The sequence below is a fragment of the Peromyscus maniculatus genome, chromosome 13 (assembly GCF_049852395.1).
Source record: "Peromyscus maniculatus bairdii isolate BWxNUB_F1_BW_parent chromosome 13, HU_Pman_BW_mat_3.1, whole genome shotgun sequence".
Classification (NCBI taxonomy): Eukaryota; Metazoa; Chordata; class Mammalia; order Rodentia; family Cricetidae; genus Peromyscus; species Peromyscus maniculatus.
In genome coordinates, this window is record NC_134864.1 from 26,058,731 (window position 1) to 26,074,068 (window position 15,338).

General features: G+C 45.7%; 1 protein-coding gene across 5 annotated transcripts in view; it reads right to left on the reverse strand.

The window, feature by feature from the left end:
- Arhgap28 (Rho GTPase activating protein 28) overlaps nucleotides 1–15,338 on the reverse strand; it is a 171,444-nt gene that overhangs the window by 99,539 nt on the left and 56,567 nt on the right. The window contains exon 1 of one of the 5 annotated variants that reach the window (XM_076549828.1): nucleotides 11,424–11,443. The exons of 3 other annotated variants lie outside the window; for them this stretch is intronic. The gene's annotated coding sequence lies outside the window, so the exon portion shown is untranslated. Of the gene's footprint in view, nucleotides 1–11,079; nucleotides 11,221–11,423; nucleotides 11,444–15,338 lie in introns of those variants that run through there. One more of the 5 variants, XM_076549825.1, reaches the window with a different exon arrangement.

A 15,338-nucleotide genomic window follows, 5' to 3' on the forward strand; every position in this document is an offset into this window, starting at 1 on the left:
CTTCCCCCAGTCTGTAAGAATTATGTCCTTAATTACGTCATCAGCCTATGAGGGTGTCCCAGCCTAAAAAGCGGGCATGCCCTGTCTCCTTCCATATTCTTTCCCCTCCCGCAGTCTCTCTCTCTCTCTCTCTCTCTCTCTCTCTCTCTCTCTCTCTCTCTCTCTCTCTCTCTCTCTCTCTCCCCTCTCTCTCCCAATAAAGCTCTAGAAAGGTAACCATGGCTTGTGACTCTTCCGTCACCCATACATCCAGCACTCTCCTCCATCGGCATGGCTGCCACGGGCGCCGTCCCCTCCCCCCCCCCATTCTCTTCTTACACACACCCCCCAATCCATTCCTGCTCCTTTTCTGTTTAAGAAAGGGCAGGTCTCCCATGGGCATCAACAAAACATGGCATATCAAGATGCAGTAAGCACCTCCCATGTATTAAGGCTGGGCAAGGCATTCAGTATGAGGAGCAGGGTCCCAAAAGCCAGTAAAAAGTCAGAGACAGTCCCTGTTCCGATTGCTAAGAGTCCCATAAGAACAACAAGCTACACAACTGTAACATACATGCAGAGTGCCTACCTAGGTCAGTCCTATGCAGGTTCCCTGGTTGTCAGTTCAGTCTCTGTGAGCCCCTGTGAGCCCAGATTAGTTGATTCTGAGGGTTTTCCTGTGGTGTCCTTGACCCCTCTGGCTCCTACAATCCTTTCTCCCCTTCTTCTGCAGGATTCCTCTAGTTCAGCCTCCTCATAATGTTTGGCTGTGGGTCTCTGCATCTGTTTCCATCAGTTGCTGGATGAAGCCTCTCTGATGACAATTAGGCTAGGCACCAATCCCAGCACATCCCACAGGCAGGACAGACTGTAGGTCGAAGGTTCTGTGGCTGGGCTGGTGTCCAAATCCCTCCACTTGAAGCCTTGCCTGGTCGCAGGAGATGGCCAGTTCAGGATCCATATCCGCTATTGCTAGGAGTCTTAACTGGGATCATCCTTGTAGATTCCTGGGAGATTCCCTTGCGCCAGGTTTTACCTGCCCCAAAAATGCCCTCTTTCCAGCGGTCTCTTCCAGTTCTCTCCCCCTCTGCCTCCACCCCCCAACCTGATCGCTCATGTCCACCGGCCCACAGTCCACTCACAAGATCTCTTCTATTTCCCCTTCCCAGGGAGATCCAGGAATCCTGGGGAAGGTTTTTAAAATACAGAGAGTTTTGAGAAGTGAGAAACTCTCAGAGCTGATGAGTCAGATTAGGGGCTGGCTGCCAGGATGACGGGACAAATGTGAATTCACCCTTCATGGGGGTCGCTAAGCCCCAATTCTAAGAGATGGGAAATGGCTGGCGCATCTCTTGCCTCAGGAAGAATTGTTGAGGGTAAAACATTAAATAGATAGATAAATCAATCAATCAATCAATCAATCAATCAATAATCAGCAAAGAATCCACATCTAAATTCTTAGTTGTAGTTGACTGTGGGATCCAGACCCACCCAAGGCTATCCTGTGTTTCAACCTGTTTCTCTTCCCTCTATACTTCTACCTAATGCTCTTATCCCTCTCTCAAGAGTCCCTGGGGTAGAAATAAATGTGGGACCTGGTCTCCCACAGCTGAAATGCAAGATGAAAACAGTGTTGAGAAGAGATCTGGATCAGGAGAACAAGTTTTGATATCCTTTCCCTCCCCCCCCCCCAATCTAGGAAGGAAAAAGATCTGGAGAGGGAAAATTAGAGCATGTATCCATCCAGCTGAGACCTGGGGTCCTCAAACCCCAGAGAGCTCAGAGAAATCTGGGAAGACGCTTGCTGGCTGCTTCCCTTTTTCACGATGAGGGGTTATGACCTCAGTGTCACATGACGCGTCATGTGACAGGGAGCTAGAAGAATGGGTAGAGGGGCAGCTTGGGCTAAGCAGGTAGCCCACCGTTCTACTCAGTGCCTAAAGAGCTGATGAGAGGGAGGGAAGGAGGGAGGAAGGGGCTTGAAACTGAGAACCAGGCAGAAGCCAAGTTTGGACCACACACCCCATTTCTATCCCAAGGACACTGCATCTAATCCCACTAGGTCAGGACTCAAGAGAGGTCAGTCAGGAGATGGAGAAGCCTAGACCACCCTAGCAACAATGGGGAAGAGAGGAGGGCATGGCCAGTGAAATTGCTAATATTCCTGAGTTTTATCCAGAAGTAATGTCAAAAATGCTCAGTTGGATAGAACTGACGGGCTATGGCTGAGACTACATTAAATTCTTCCACCATCTGCCTGAATGGGGGTTTGGAACCAGAATATAAATTATGCCACAAAAAAAAAATAAAGTCATAGTCTGTGACTGCGAAATTCATGTGCGTTACAAGACTGACTGATTTTTCTCAGCCTGGACTGCTTCAATATTAAAAGTGACTCTTTGGCTAAGGTCAGATTCTACCCAGAGGCGACAGTCTTGGTGATCTGGAATAGGACTCACTTATTTTGGTCAGCAGTCTGGACTTGGTCCATGGTCTTACCTGACCTCTGACATAGTGCTGGGATGGCCTGGCAGCTTCACCAAGCTGCAGCCCTGCTTACAGGTCCATGGACCCCTGGAGGGCCTTGGCCCTGGCTGAGAGGTAAGAGGGTCATTAAACCAGGCACACTCGGTACAACTACCTGCTGTGGGGAACAGAAAACATGCTCCATTCTATTCATTGCTCCTCTCCAGTGTCATATTGCAGTTATCTGTCTGTCTGTCTATCTATCCGTCTACCCATCCATCCATCTAGTTATATGTCTATTTACAATGCTGGCGACTGAATCCAGGCAAGCACTCTACCACTGACCAAGAATCTCTTTACATAAGCTAAGAATCCTGAGCGTCAATGTTAGTGACATTTTGAGTTATTTTGTATTATTATTATTATTATTATTATTATTATTATTATTATTATTATTAGCAAGGATGGCCAGATTTCTGCAGAATGCTATTAGAATAACACACATAAGCCAGAGTAATTTTGAAGCAATAAAAAATTGTCAGAAGTCTGGGCAAGAGTTGACAAATTGTTTTTTAACTATTACCTAACAGATTTCATGGATATGAGGAACACATTAAAAACAACAGGACAGGAAGATGTTTTTTGCTCTCCTTACAACTGGCAAGCAATGGAAATGACCTACATTCCAGAATGAGAACAGACATCCTCAAGAGGTTGCCGAGGAAATTGGGGCATGCCTCTACCTGGGAGTCAAATACCAAAAACTTTAATTCTGGAAGACAAACAAGATACAAGGCCTATTTATCTGGTGAAAAACTAGCAGACATAATAATAAGGCCTTGTAAATCCATGAGTAGAGTCTCCCAGATCCCTCAGAGCAATCTTTTGTGGTAGTTCAATATTCCTTAGTTACAAGAGGGGGAGAGATAGCTCTCAGCTGGTGAAATGCTTTCTCTGCAAAGCTGAGGAGCTGAGGCTCATCCCCAGGAACCATGTGAAAAAGACAGGCACTGTGCTATACAGCCCTGTAACCCCAACCTTGGGGAGGTGGAGACATGGATCTCTGGCCAACTGGTCTACCTGGCAAAATCCAGGCCATGAAAGACTGTCTCCAAAAACAAGGAGGAGAGCAACTAACCTCTGGTCTCCACATCTCCACATGAACACATGCAAGTGGATACAGAGAGAGAGAGAGAGAGAGAGAGAGAGAGAGAGAGAGAGAGAGAGAGAGAGCTGTTACTCATAGAGTACCATCTAGCTTGGACTTGTACTATATTCAGGAGAGTAATAGAAAACATTTCCAGATAGCCATCACTCCGTAGGTCCTGAAAATAATGAAAGGGAGAGACTGACTACAACCAGTGTGCATTCGTGTTTGGTAATTGTCTTATAACCTCTCTAGTGCACTGTAATGGATGAACACCTATTGAATATCATCAAGTGTTCCCTGAGAACTCCTGTAGGTAACACCGTAGTTGATTTTATAGAAATAAAAACAAAGAAAGTTTGCCTCCAGCCTAAACACACATTATCAGATAAAGGAGAAACTGCCATCCAGAAGCAGGGTTCTGCCACACTTTGGACATTTTCCCACTGACTACTTGTAGTATTTTTACTTTTTATACAGTGACGTTTGCCAAAGATCTACTTATGAATGAACAATACAAGTGACTCCTTCCTACCGAAAGCAGGCACCACCATGCAATCACGGGGCTTGCAGGTGTTTAAGACACATGAAGTGAAACATACAGGCCACTTAACAAGAAACCTGGAGCTCATTAATGGGCTGGCTATCCATCCATGAGAATTTTATTATTGCAGTAACTTACTTGAAAACAACAACTGTTAGGATTCTGCGGCGCCACTCCAGCTGCATGACCGCACATGTGCAATTCAGCAACTAAGCAAGGGGTCTCACGTCTTGTGTCATCAGTGTGCTGTATGATTTAACACTATGCACAGCGGTCATGCAATCAGCGCATGCGTGGCAAAGCTCCATAAGCCTACCTGCGCATGTGCAGAGGAATCCTTAAAAAGCTGGACACAGACTCTCTCCCCTCTGCTCTCTCCTCCCCCACAATCTCTCTTTCTCTCTCTCTGGTCTCTGCACGTGCTTCTTCCCCAGGCCTGGTCCTTTTGTGTCCCCCCTCTCCCCCCAATAAAGCTCAGATACTGGGTTTTGTCGTGGCTCATGACCTTTCCACATGGTAACCAGCGTCGCTTATCATTTTTTTTTTGAAACAACAACAACAAAAATAGCATGTCAACTTTATAGTAAAGAAATTCCAAAGAACAGCTGAGGCGTCTAAAGAAAGAAATGACTGATGAAGGAGCCACACCTCTCTCCAGACCCTAGGAGCACTTACTCAACTGGCAAAGGCCCATTCCCACTCCGCTGACAGCGGAAACACAACTCAAGCGCTAAGACATGTGTGCTATTTACATCCACTTTAAATAACGAAGATGAAGGTCTGGGGAACATCTACATCCAGAGACCTCCTAGCGCTAAAGAGAGTCATCACCTCACAATTGGTGGCTTTATTCTGTGTTGTTTTTCTTCAACTTTTTTGCTTGCAGCTCCTCCCACGGCATCCTCCAGGCTGATCTTCCAGACTGAATTCTCTAGGCTTAGACCTCACAACACTAAGCTCTGTGCTTCAGCCCACCAAACTGCCTTTTGTATGTTTTCCTCTGAAACCCAAAGCAACACGCGTCACACCTATAAAGCAAATGGATGATAAGTAGCCTTAGTAGTCGACTATATCACTCAGGGGACATACCTGTCTGAATCTAGCAGAACTAGAGTTCCACTTTGGGAAGCCCCACTGAAGGGAGAATATCAACAGGACTGATAACTTCAGGGAAAGACCATCTGTGAGAGGGAGACTGGGGAAGCAAGGATGACATGTAAAGAAGTTGGAAATGCCAGAGAAATTTGGACGCTCCAGGGAAGCACCCAGTGTCTTGGAGAACAATCTATGGAGGTGCTAAGGAGCAGAACCAAGCAGAAGATACAGGGGCAGTGGAGGAAGGTCAGTCCTTCCTGTGCTATGTGGGTGAGCAGGCTAGTCTAGGATGCTCTGAGGAAGACACCTTGCAGAGTAGGAGAGCCCACAGAGAGCAAGAGGCCCCAGCACCACAGTCTTCAGGACACTCACAGAGGATGCGTGCCTTGGCTAGGGAGGAGAGGGTGGAATGTGGGCTGGACGCTGACGGAGGGATCAGCAGATAAACCCAATGAGGTCAAGTAGCAGTCAGAGGGGCGAGTCTTCAGTAAACAGTAGAATCGTAAGCAGATTAGTGAAAATGCTCCGAGAATCCACTCAGGAGTTCAGGACAGACAGTTCTCGGTAGTTTATTACTGCTCAGAACTGTAATCCCTTCGCTGGCTTCTCTCACAGCAGTGTCCGTACGCACGTACACCTACCCCCACAGACCTGATAGACATCATCTTGTCCTTCGGGAGAGCAATGTGGAGAAAAAGAATGAAACATGGGCTTCTGTGTCTTTCAATTAAGTTGAAGATCACTATGGGCCACACAGTCAGACCCTGCCCCAAAATACAAAATGAAATAATGAACAAATAGACTAGGGCTTGGGTGTGGCTCAGTAGCAGCACGCTTAACTAGCTTCCTGCATGCAGGAAGCCCCGGGTTCCACAGCATTGAGAAATGAGGACTGGAAATGAACCCACAGGAGCCTCGTTAATGCAGGAAAGCAGCCTCGGCGGATAACTGAAAGTCTCGCAGCTATGACCACGACAGCCTCCGAGTTTTCCTACTTCTACACAGCAGAACACTGCACCACCCATTCAGTTTGGTGTGGGAAAAGGAACCCAGGACCCAGAATCAAACTCTGGTTCTTCTTGATCTGGTGCTGGAATTTATAGGAACTTGAGCCAGACCCTTTAACCTCTCAGGTTCCTCACCTATAAGCCTTCGCCAGGAGAATGTATAAAGATTAAAATGCCTGTGGCATGTCCCCCTGTGCATCTAGAGGGGTCTAGTAACAACCGGCCCCCAAATGAATTGATTCTTGTGGATCAGAAGTGGAAAGGAGCCAAGAACTCTCTGGCACTCAGAGCCCACAGTGTGCTGGCAGCGATGGATGTTTGCGTGGGACGTGTTTACTTTAGTGGGTTTATTTATTTATTTTCAAATAGCAATCTGGAAAGGAGCAAAGCGTTACAGCAGAGACCATTGCTGTGGGATGTTCTGTATGTCCTGTGGGAGCCCTTCTTGGGTTCTTTGTGGCGTTACCCAGCAGGTCCGCATAGAGGATGATTAGGACCATGGGCCTGAGTGCAGGTGTCTGAGATGGTCTGCACTTGGCTGTGCTGGGGGATGGTCTGTATGTCAAGTTGTTCTGATTGATCAATAAATAAAACCTGATCGGCTGTGGCTAGACAGGAAGGATAGGCGGGACTAACAGAGAGGAGAAATAAAAGGACAGGAAGGCAGAAGGACTGACTGCCAGATGCCGCCATGACCAGCAGCATGTGAAGATGCCGGTGGGCCACCAGCCACGTGGCAAGGTATAGATTTATGGAAATGGACTAATTTAAGCTATAAGCATAGTTAGCAAGAAGCCTGCCATGGCCATACAGTTTGTAAGCAATATAAGTCTCTGTGTTTGCTTGGTTGGGTCTGAGCGGCTGTGGGACAGGCAGGTGAGAAAGATTTGTCCTGACTGTGGGCAAGGTGGAAAACTCTAGCAACAGACCATAGCAAAGGCTTTGCTGGAACCCTGGGAGGAGTCCAGAGGCCTCTTAGATTCTCCTCTTTCTAGCCTACCCTCTTCACCCCCAGAGTCAGCACTGCCCAGAGCCAAGTCTGTAAACCCCATACCTACTGCTGGGCAGGGTGATGCATGCCTGACCTGGGCATTCCACGTATCTTAAGCTCCAAGCAAGCCTGGACCACTAGCAAAATCTAACAAGATAAAATAAAGCAAACAGAGCAAAATAAAGTCACTCACAAAACACTTTGCACCAAGTTTTCTGTCTCAAATTTCCCTTCTCATGAGAGCATCTAAAACCGGCCCCTACCATTACCATACCCCCTCACATATTTCCAAAACATTCTGATATTTTGGACACCTCTAGTGCTTGGGAAGTTACACCATTTCTTAAAACAGTCTACCATGGGTTTACCTAATGCTGATTCTGCTTGTTTCTGTTCTGTGGACTTGAATGAAGTTTTTAATAAATCAGAAGTTCTTATTGGTATGAAATAGCCACAAAATAACCTAAAAGGGCTTTTTTTTTTTTTTTTTTTTTAAAGAGAAGCTTGCAGAGAGGAGTCATAGGACAAAGCCCATGATGTTTTTTTTTTTCATGGTGCATACATGCAGACTCATCCCTACTGAATTATTCATGGTGGCAAAGTTTGAAATGAAAGACTGTGTGGCATACCTCCCATTTACTACTATAAAAGAAGGTCTAGGCCAGGGAGAGCAGTATAGCCTATGACCCCAGCATTTGGAGGATGAAGCAGGAGGATTACTAGTTTAAAGGCCAGCTTGGGCTACATGGCAAGATCCTACTGAAAAAAAAAAGGGAAGGGAAGAAAGGGGAAGAGAGGACAAAGGGAGAGAGAAAGAGAAGAAGGGAGAGAAAGAATGTATAAAAGAAGGAGAACACTGAAATACAGCAGAGACCATAGCAAAGGCTTTGCTGGAACCCTGGGAGGAGTCCAGAGGCCTCTTAGATTCTCTGCGGGTTCTCTCCACATTGCTGCCGATTTGGGAGTTTGGCGTACTGAAAAAGCTCTGCTGCAGCCCCAAGCTTTCCTTCACAAGGTGATAAGAACAAGGTTTGGAAGGAGTTCTGCCCATAGAGGAGCAGATGGGAACCAGGGCCAAGACATCTGCGCCGTCCACTCACCTGGGACTCCGAGAGTCACATACCGCCATGGTGAACAAAACCACTGTAACATGCTCAATAGCCTTCCTGGTGAGCAAACCATGGAACTATGTCCCAAGTCACCATCTGTTTGTTTGTTTGTTTGCTGAAGCTTGGGTTCTTGGAAAGTCTACACTGCCATGATCTGGATAGAGCCAAGGAGGAAATAGGCCTACCTGTTGATCCCCAATTTTGCCATGAGCATGTAAAAGGACTCTGTTCACTTAAACACATCTGGCAAGCAGAGGGGACTCAGGCTAATCTTCCTAGCCCATGGGCCCAGGTTTGCTTGCTTGATTACTCCTCAAAATTTGTTTGGTCAATGAGTTTGGCAAGCCTATCGTTTATTTGCCACTAAAAGTCACCAACAATGAGCGTCCATCTAATCAACTCGCACATCACCAAACATTCCTCTCCAGAGCGGTGGTGGTTTTTTTTTCCTTTCCCTTGAGTACTCTCCAGGCTTTTGTGTTCCCAGGAAACACCTGGGTTTCTCAGCCTCTCCATCCTTCTGTTTAGATAAGCACTGGGACGATTGTTCTGAGACAGTCCTCCGGCTCCCACTGGTCTTCTCCCCAAGCACCGACAAACCACAGAGCTCCGAGCACCTCTGCTGTCTCCTAACTGGGGGCTTCAGCTCTGCGCCCACACTGTCACAACCCTGCACTTCGAGGCTGAACCGTTCTCACCCTTGCGTTTTGGGAGGTTTCCAGGCAGGGGGTCTGTGTTTAAGCCAGCCTAAAGGGCAGTCCTGCAGGCAGCCCAACCACAGCCTTCCAGTAAATCCTGACTTAGTCACTCTCTTTACTGCCGAGAGCTATGGATTCCTTTCAGCTCATCTTGTAGGTAATCTTATTATTTTTTTTTTTTTAATTCAGGCAAATAAACCCCACTGTTACTGGACCACTGTCTTCAGAGTCCCTTATCTGTAAAAGACCCCCCTTGCTGAGGTGGCCGACAGGTGCCCTGTCCCCTCCCATCCCAACTCTTCTCTCACTTTAAGATCATAAAAATAAAGTCCTTTGTTTCCGGAAATCTTAACATTGGATTGTTTCCAAATGTAAACGTGAGTCATATTTTGCTTTTGATTAGCTCAGTTGCTAGTCAACCGACCCTTCGGCTTGAGAGTGTAGTGGGGGGGGGGGGGGGACTTTTACAAAGTTTGTCTGTAGAAGGCAGATACCTGTCTGAAGGTAGCGGTGTGAGGGCACTGGTAATGATATACGCAAGTCCAGCTATCAGAAAGAAACCACAGAATGTGACACTGGAAACAACTACATCCTCACTTAAAGATGCAAAGAAGGGCCGTGTTTGGTGATGGCCGTCAGAGCATGAGTTTAGTCATTATTTTAAAAGATGAGAGAGTCAAGCGAATATTCCATCCTAGGTACCAGGAGGGAGATGTGTGCGGCATTCTGGGCCTGTAGTTGGTAGTCGCTTTTGTTTATGACTGAAATCCAAGATACAAATTTTAACTTCCCACTGATACAATGTATCCTCCCCTCCATGCATTCCACAGACAAGCAACATTTCACCGAGGTGGGCTTCCTATCAGGCTCTAGGAGACTCGGAAGAGACGGTGCCATGGGGTCCAAGTGGTCTTTGCTTTTAGCTTACAAAATGCTAGTTAGAACAATCTTAAAACAAAGTAACTATGGATGCAGCTTTTAAAATATGAAGAAGATAGTATATTGAAGTTAAAAAAAAAACATAATAATCAATCCGAGGATTCAAATATAATCTAAAGGAAATAAAATTCAAATACTCAACCCTTCCGCTTCCCTACGCCTGTGGCCGCCTGCATGCGACACAGACAAGGCAGAGGGAGAGGGTATAGACGGCCACCGCGGTGGGAAAACCAAACAGGAGGAGAGGTTAGTCAACACGATGGAAGCGAACGAGCTGTCATTTGTATTTCTGGATGGAAAGCCCCTGCAATTAAGCTCATTAGGTCTGGGTTTCAGAACACACTAAACATGGGTGCTAATTCATCGGGAGCAGTCCGGGCACAGGCAGCGAGGCAGAGGCCAGGGGAAGGGCAGAGGCCATGAACAGATAGATGTAGATCATCCAAACTGCCAACCCCAAATCCTGGGGCAGAAGTCTGTCCTACGGGGCAGCACAGAATGAAGGCCCTATTCTTCTGTGGGACCAGAGCAAAGACCACTCCTGGCTGGTGGTGTCTTTTGTCCCAGAACTCAAAGCAAGCTGGAAAGTCTTGTTACCCTGACTAGAGATGAAAGTGATTCCACTCAAGGGTGGAACAGTGGCTGGAGTGAGGGCCTACTTCAGTAAATGTTTCTAAAATTAGACAACTACCTGGAACAATGAGATTAGATTATTTCAAGCCACTCACCTCAAACTAGGAACCAGAACCAAAAGCCTTTCATTCTTAAGGCAATTATTAAGACATTTTAAAACCAGTCTTTTACTTTAGTAATATTACTTTGTTTCTTTCTATATTAAGTCTTAGAAACTCACATTTATAACATCACAAGAAATAACCTGCTTTAAAGGGTTAAAAAGATCACAATGTGCTATCATCACATGATGTACCTATAAACTACGAAGATGATTATCATCAGCGCCACCAAAGCATCCACTAAAAACTATACATCATAAGCAGCTCTTGCAAACAGCTTTTGCTCCCTTCTTTTAAATAAGGGAGAGATGTGGCCTCAGAAAGGAGCCCACTGCCTCTTTGCCACTATAGTGAGCATCTGGAGACTTACCGACCAGCAGGGCAAAAGTCTCAGGGACAATGCTCCGAAGAGAGAGACACAGAACAGCTCTGCCACGGTGTGCCCTCACCGCCTGGAGGCAGGGAAGCCATCTCCAGCCAGCCTTCTCCACCTCACACCACCAAGCGCTGCCCTGTCCTCCGACAGGACAAGCAGGGCTGGGCCCTGTGGCCAAGGAACAAAGGGCAGCGGAGTTCCTGGGCTATGTGGACAACAGCTTCCCTCTGCGCTTCAGCTGTTTAAAGAAGTGCTCCCTGCCGGACAACCGTCGCCTCGCCGCCTTCCTGTTTGTGTCTCAGCTCAAACTTCCATCCATTTCCCCAAGGAAGACTTACTTTGGACGTGCAATCAGCAGTCGGGAGGCTGATTTGGAAAAGCTTGGCGGTGTGTGAAGACTGAGATCTAGAAACACGTTTTCCCTAAGTAGACACAGGGCTCCATGAAGAGTACCGTAAGAGTCTGAGGCAAAAAAAAAAGTGGATCTCTTGTGATATAGAGGGTTTCTATTCTTCAGACTTTTAATGTGAAATGCAGAAAGGAAAGAATTTGTGGCTGATTAATCCAATATGTGCCGAGCCGTAATGCAGACACAGACCATGACTTATGGTCAGAAGGTAAAGGTTTGATTGCCGAGGGCTTTACCACTGGTGGGTCCTAGGATCTTGACAAAATTCAGTCTCCTGTGGACCTCAATTTTTTGCATCTGAATAAATGGCACTAATAACGTGTACTTTGCAGACCCACTGTGAGAGCCCCAAACAATGAACATAAAAGACGCCATGCTTAGGGTTATATGAAGGTCAGATCAGTGAAAAAACAAGCTTGGCATGCACAAGGCTCTATGCCCCGTCCCCAGAAACACACACACACACACACACACACACACACACTCACACAAAATCATACTGTAATTGCAGCACAATATTTAACTTCCTGGCTATTGTTACACACTTATCAAACAGCGGTAGTTAGTTTTTAAAAGCTAACATATTTATTTCCTCTCAAATATTACAGGCTGGAGTAGTAGCTAGCTGGTGAACACTTGTCTAGCATGCCCTGAGAGCTCTAGGACTTCAGTTCAATCCCCAGCACAGGAAAAAATATTTTAATTAAAAAAAATGTATTTTTGTTTACATACTATGTGACTGCCCCATGGCATGAAGGTCTAAGGACAGGTAGGAAACTCACACGCTATCTGGTTTAATATTTCCAGTGCTAATAACTAACTGCTCTTGGTACATGCTAACATACAATACATGTCAGCAAATAGTAAATACACAACTGTTAAGTGAATGAAAGAATGAATGCATAATTTCTAGCAAAACCAGGCAGAGTGTTTTACTGACAACCAGTCTAGTGTGAATTGAGGCTAGCATCAATCTGAAAACCCCTGATTGGAAAGGCTCCAAAATTTGAAACTTTTTGAGTACCCTTCGAGTCTGGATTTCCAGTTTCAGATTTTCAGATCGGGGATGCGCAAATGTTCCAAAGATTAAAAAACAAAACAAAACAAACAAACAAAAAAAAACTGAGCTCTAAAATCTTAGAGTCTGGGACAAGGGATACCTGGCATGCATCCACTGAATTAGTGAATGCACACGGCCTCTCCCATGAACATCCAAAGGAAATGAGATAAAAAAGACTCTTGAATATCAGAACTGCATATCCATTTTCATTTTCATTATTTACACTAGCACAAGGTTTTGCTATCATTGTGATTTTTGAACAGTACTTTAGTGATTTTCGTTCCGCCACAGCTCTCCCCCTTCCTCGATTCTCCCTTACAGCCCACCCCCATCTCTGTTCCCCTTTTGTGTCCCATGGGTCCTTTTGCCCACTCCCATCTTCTCTCCATCACCTCCTATCGCCCTGTCTTGGCTGTCGTCCTAGATTTTTTTTTTTAAGGCTTTATCCACATGTACACACATTATGTGTACCCATGCACAGAGCCAAGACGAGGATCTGCATCTGAGGGATAACACACAGCCCTTGTCTTTCTAAGTCGGAGTCATCTCGCTTATCATTATTTTTCCAGATGCATCCGTTTTCGGGACTGTTGACTCAAGTGATGATCGTACAGAGGAACCTCTTAGGTGCAACAGGCGGTATGAGTTAACTCACTGAAGAAAACTTTACCTTAGAGTGGAGTATGTTTCCCACACCTGCCTCTGTTAAGCCCCAAAGCTTGTTCTCTGTTGCCCTTTATAACCCGGGGAGATTGGCAGTGGGGCTCAATAATTTTTTTTTAAGAGCATTACCCTGTCTTGAAGAAGAATGATTTGAGTTCCCTTGTGCTCCTTTTATGATCCACTTACTAATGTTTGATACAAGCATTCTGGGGAAGAAGAGAATGTGAAACAATACCAGTTTAGGCTCTTTCTTGACTGCCTGAATCTAGTTCAGGCTGCCAAAGACAGCAGACATGTTCCTTGATGGTTGTTCACGGATCCCCGTGTCAGGAAGAAAGTGACTTTATTAGGTATTTGCCTATTTAATGTCATTGCCAAGAGATCAGATCTGTTCACCAGAGACCGTATGACCACAGTGCTCTCCTACTTTTCAGGAGATCTCTTGCTTTTCTTCAGAAAGAGAACGCTCCCTGTCTCACTTCTTTCCCCCTGTATTCTCCAGGCTCTCACTTTTGACCATGAGGAGACCCATCCCACTAGAGATGTCCTTGTAAGCAGTAATAATAGAAAAATGAATATGTATAACTGCTAACTCTGAATGACATCGATTTAGTTCCCAAATAAGAAGAATCTCTTGTCTCTCACACCTAAATGTTCCACAGATTTAGGTCAATACATCTCCGAAGAACAGAGGGCAGTGAGATAAAGCCAGAGTTGACTGGAGCCAGGGATTCAACTCAGTGCAAGGGCGAGCACAGGTCTGAGGTGTTGGGTTGTATCCTCAGCACCGAGACAACGAGCTGCAGCTGACAAGGACCTACTTCCCTCAGGTTTCTCTGAGCTCAAAGTTTCAGAGACGGAAGAACTCCCCCCATTTCCCTCCTCCAACTTCTCCTCTTCCTGGAGTTGCAAACGCTGGAGGCATTTTTTTTTTAATTGACTAATTACAGATTCTGAGGAGCTCTGAAATGGATTCTTAACAGCTTCTGGCTCTCTCCCCTTACATTTAGCCTCTGGCCTGACAAATGCCAGTCTGCAAGGAGCCTGTGAATTCAGCTGCAGGAGGTTATCAAATGCAGCACCAACCCTGCCTTTCGGAACAGGTACAGTTTCAGCCTGAGTCGGGGGAAGAGAGGCTGAAGGCGCTCGGAGGTGCCCTTGGCACCCTCCCCGGGGGATGCTGACACACAGTCACCCAGGGATGCTGACATGTGGTCAGTTAGCTGCTGTAGAGATGTTTTACTGCCCCTGTTCTGACAAACTTCATCAAAGCAAATAAAAATATAACTTCAAGGAACCGGCCAGGGGCTCTGGTTATGGTACTTTTGTCAGGACGCATGTATTACTTTAACGCAGTTTATCAATAACTGCTGAACATCTAACGTCGCTCTTACTAAATGTTTTTGACAAAATAAATATATAAAGTCTGTCTAGTAAGAGAAGAGAATTTATATGTTTGACAAAAAGGAACAAATATCATAGGACACAGTGTTTGCCAGTTTGCAGATACTAGGCATGTCCACTTCACAATACAATAAAAATAATAGATGCTTTCCCTTGTTCTCATCTGTTGCCTTGTTGTGAGTGACTTTCCTATTGGCTGACTCCGGTTACTAACCTCTGTAGGGAGGAAAGCAAGTAAAACAAAGTCACACTGATGGGTTAATCTTCTTGACAGAGAAGTAGCTTTGATTATATCATTATATTACATTATTTAATTACATTACATTATTTACATTAATTAATTACATTAACTCCAAGAGCTTAGGGCTATTTCCTTTTTAAGGTGAGTAAAAAAAGAGATGGTATCTCCTGCTCTTTTTCACCATTCTAACTTGCCTTGGGGAGTCTCTGCTGGGCTCCGAAGACACAGGTTTGTAAGGACAACCTTCGTATTCTCAACTGATTCAAACAGTAAAGAAGCAGACAGAAGGCACCGTAGGACAAAGGGAGCATGTGATAAGGGAGGGATGTACTGCCTGATAGCAAGTCTGTCGTGCACACAGGCTAGGGATGGAGCTCAGCATCCAGGAGTTACAAAGTCCTGGGTTCCATCCTCAGCACCATACAAAATGAGTCCTAGTGGTCCACATGTGTAACCAACTGCACTGGGGAGACAGA